The sequence below is a fragment of the Gossypium hirsutum genome, chromosome A02 (assembly GCF_007990345.1).
Source record: "Gossypium hirsutum isolate 1008001.06 chromosome A02, Gossypium_hirsutum_v2.1, whole genome shotgun sequence".
Classification (NCBI taxonomy): domain Eukaryota; kingdom Viridiplantae; phylum Streptophyta; class Magnoliopsida; order Malvales; family Malvaceae; genus Gossypium; species Gossypium hirsutum.
The window spans coordinates 70854348-70858989 of NC_053425.1; positions in this window are offsets into that span (position 1 = coordinate 70854348).

Sequence of the window (4642 nt, forward strand, 5' to 3'; positions counted from 1 at the left end):
TAACACATTTAAACATAATTAAAAATGTCCAGATTTTAATTTATTAAAAATAACACAACCAAATTATTGAGCTGATTTAATTAAGTTTAACTAGACTCAATTAATTTATTCCAGCAACTAATAAAATGCTTAAATTAAAATAAACTAGAAAAATGAGCAAACGAGCTCATTGAGCTAAAATCAGCCTGAATTGAGCTCGTTGAAATTTAAGATCAGGCTTCATCTTGAACTTGGGCCCCTCGAACTTAGGCCATGCTTGATATTGTCAAATTGTGTCGAACCATGATACGTCGGGATTCGTATCATGTTGGCAAGCTGATCCCAGCTCGTTTCCAGCTTCACGAGCTCCATCCAGCTTATTCGAGTGTAATCTAGTTGTCTGAGCTAAACTAAGCTTACTCCTAGATCATTTTCAACTCACGAGCTAAACCTTAGCTCAACTTCAGCTTAAGAGTTTAACCTCAGCTCAACTTTAGCTCAAGGGCTAAAGCTTAGCTCATTTTAGCTCAAACCCGATTTTTGACTTTAATGGATTAAATAAAATTTGAATATATTTATTTAAGCATTAAATTTGTTTTATATTAATATTTGTTATTAATATGTCATAGATATCACATATCTTAAATGTGTTCACATTGTGCTGAATTTATGTGTGTTCACATGATGTCTTATGAATTGTTTTATTTCTTGTAGGTGCAATGCTCATGGACGACGCAATGAATGCTTGAAGAAACATCTCTTTTGGACATCCCACATGCATGAATGAACAACATTTAATTAGGTGCATGCATGACCAGATTCAAGGTGTTTACAAGTTCATGTATTTGTCAAATACGTGAATGCACAAAATACATGAATATTTGGGTTCAAATGCACATTCGGTTACATGAATGATGAAGATTCATGCATGAATTTGATACGATCCGCCTGGGGGTGAGTCGAGTCGTATGTGAGTTTGCCCGATCGTCTACGAAGAAGTAGCGTTCAATTTGTTCAAAAGGATGTTTTAACGTAAATAATGGTGGAATCTATGTTTTAACGTAAATAATGGTGGAATCTATGTAAAAGGATTCAAAGATGGGTTATGGATATGAAGTTTTTGTAGGTTTGGTTATAATGAAACGAAAAGATGGAATGGAATAGAAATGAAATGATCTAAAAAACAAACACGAACCAATATTAGAAAATATTGACCCAAATGTTTATAAGTTTTCAAGGTGGTCGGATGGAGAATATGAGAACCTTGTGATACGAACCGTCTCGAGAAGAGTCGAGTCGTATGTAGATTGCCCGATCGTCTACGAGAAGTTACGTTAGGTTTAGTTGAGTTGAAGGTATGGTCAAAGTAGAAAGAGGGGTACGAATGGAATGGTAGGAACGAAAGGGTAGGAACAAAAGGATATGAACAAATTGGTCAGTTTAGGTTTGACTAAGTAAAGAAGAGAACGGGTTTGGAACTACTAAAGGTACTTTTAAGAACCAATACCGAAATGGTATCAACCCGTTGATTAAGCCTTTTGAGTTCGGTTATAGGTTTGGTAATGGAAACCTCGACCCACTATCTAACAAGATAGGAACCTCGGTATGTTGAACGCCACATACGAATAGTGATAAGTTCGGGTACGACAAAGAACACGGTTGACACAACTAGAACGCTAGGAACGCCAAACGAATCTTTGAACAAAATATAAGAAAAGTTTGCCTCACAATTTCGGCAGCATAACATTAACAAAAGTTTCAAAAAGTCCTTTACATGGAAATTGAACAAGAATTTATAGGCCTAAGTCTAGGTAGCTGATTGGCCTTTCATGCTTACACATTAATTAAAGAAAATTCTAGAAAAATGACCCTTAATGTGCATGTCTAGATTCGGCTATGGTAATAGGAAATGAATGAATCTTCATGCTTAAGAAAACACTAAGTGAATGCATGATGTCCAATGGTCACTTGTGAGGTTCGGCCAACCTTGTTAAATGAAGCAATGTTTGGCCAAAAAGTATGAATTAATTGTGGACACTCCAAGGGCCATCATGTGTGTGAAACCGAATGTTGAAGAGTCTTCTAGTGTGAACAAGGTGAACCGAATAGTCTTGCCATGTGAACATAGGTGTGAACGAATTAAGGAGAGTCATGGGGAAGCTAATTGGCCAAGTTATCTTCATGCATGTGTGAGTGTCCTTTGGCCGAATGGTCACCTTGGAGAATGAAGAGATAACACAACATACATGAATGGAAACATTCATGAACCTTAAAGACATTGAATATGGTCATACATGCACTTGGCCGAACATGCACCTAAGAGATTCAAGTCCCCCAACTGTCCATGCACCTTCAAAATTCATGCTTGCTTTTAATCTCCATATGTCCATTGCGTTTCTACAAGAAATGTGAACAGAATTAATTCAAACTAATGTGAACACAAATATCAACATTAAATTCGGTTATGACAAATTTAATTATCATCAATAAACACTTTTAAGACATACTTAATATAACTAATGTGAACTAAATTTAATATGTAGGATATTAATTAACTAATTATTGAACTTATTAATTAAAAAGTTAATAGTAGTCAAATGAATTCAAAGTGAACTCCACGAGCTGATGATACGAGCACGCCCCGCGAACTTCATCGAACAAGTCTATCAAGCCGAGCATTGACATGTTGGTAAGCTAATCCCATTTCGTTTCCAGCTCCACAAGCTCCGTCCAACTCAAATCCAGCTTATTCGAGGTCAATCCAACTTGCCTGAGGTAAACCGAGCTCACTCCTAGCTCATATTCAGCTCACGAGCTAAACCTTAGCTCAGCTTCTACTTAGGAGTTTAATCTCAGCTCAACTTTAGCTCACGAGCTAAAGCTTAGCTCATTTTAGTTTAACTCTATTTTGTCTTTAATGCATTAAATAAAATTTGCACATATTTATTTAAGCATTAAACTTGTCTTATATTAATATTTGTTATTAATATGTCATAGATATCACATAACTTAAATGTGTTCACATTATGCTGAATTTATGTGTGTTCACATGATGTCTTATGAATTGTTTTATTTCTTGTAGGTACAATGCTCATGGACGGTGCAATGAATGCTTGAAGAAACATCTCTTTTGGAGATCCCACATGCATGAATGAACAACATTTAATTAGGTGCATGCATGACCAGATTCAAGGTGTTTACAAGTTCATGTATTTGTCAAATACATGAATGCACAAAATACATGAATGTTTGGGTTCAAATGCACATTCGGTTACATGAATGATGAAGATTCATGCATGAATGTATCTAGAAGATCCAATCCCTTTGGACGGCACACATGCATGCATGGAAGGAAATTAATGCAAGTTCATGTAGGGCTTGGTGCAATGTATGAAGAGGTGTATGTAGAATTGAGGTTCAATGGATGACATTTAAGGGAGTACATGTATTGGAGACGTTCATGCAAGTAGGGGCTATTTAATGTTCATGTTTTTGAAGGTTCATGGACCAAATTTATGGAGGAACATACATTGGGACGTTTCATACATGATCCATGCATTTTCAAGCTAACCATTCAAGTATTCAAGGTGCATTAACGCTTCATTCAGCCAAGGGGGATGATGGAACACTAAAGGGCTGCACATTCATGGATATTCATGATTTTTCTTCTAGAATTATCTAGGTGTTTATGGCCGAATTTCTTAGCTTCTAAGCTTGTCCATTCAGCTACTTTTATTTAGGCTATAAATATATGTTATTTCATTTGTAAGAGGTTAGACTTTTCACTTAATGAAACTTTGTTAAACTTTTATGGAATTTGTGAGATTTCTTTCTCTCATATTTCATTGAGGACTTCGTTGGCTTATCTAGGAAGCCTAGTGGCGTCAACCCTGTTCTTCACTATCCCGAACTTATCATTATCAAATAGTGTGGCGTTCACCCATATACCGAGGTTCCTACTTTGCTAAGTAGTGGGTCGAGGTTTATCACTTTCATCCTCCACCTTGAAAGCCTATAAGCATTTGGGTCGATATTTTCTAATATTGGTTCGTGCTTGCTTTTAAGAACCCTTTTCTTCCATATCCATCCTCTATTTACTTCTTTCACTTTTCTTTCCAATTTAGCCGAACCTATACATATTATTCTTATCCATAAACCATCATAGAACCATTATACATAGCTTCCGTCCTATTTTTCCATCTACTTCATTTCAAAAGTGAATTGAACGATACTTTCTCGTAGATGATCGGGCAACTCAGCATACGACTCGACTCTCCCCGAGGCGGTTTGTATCAGATGATGGTTAATTCATGAGCTAAACCCGAGCTGGGCTTAAACTCGTGAGCTGATAATGAGCTGGTCCCGAGCTAATGAGCTGGTGTGGAGCTACATGGGAGCTAACTTGAACTGAAGGTAAGCTCGGTGAGCTGAACTGAACTTGTAGAAAAGTTCGGCATGGATTTCCAAAATGGCGACTAACTGGTTCGATAGGTCTAGCATTGACATCATCCCACACATGCTGAACTAAAGCTATAACAGCTTCTTTAAATTGTTTTGCACGAGCCCTTGTGATCGGCCCTTGAGGTAGAACCATCGGATCTCGGCTTGGACTTGACTTATGGGAAGCCGTGATCGTATCACCTTGACCCGCTACTTAGCAAAG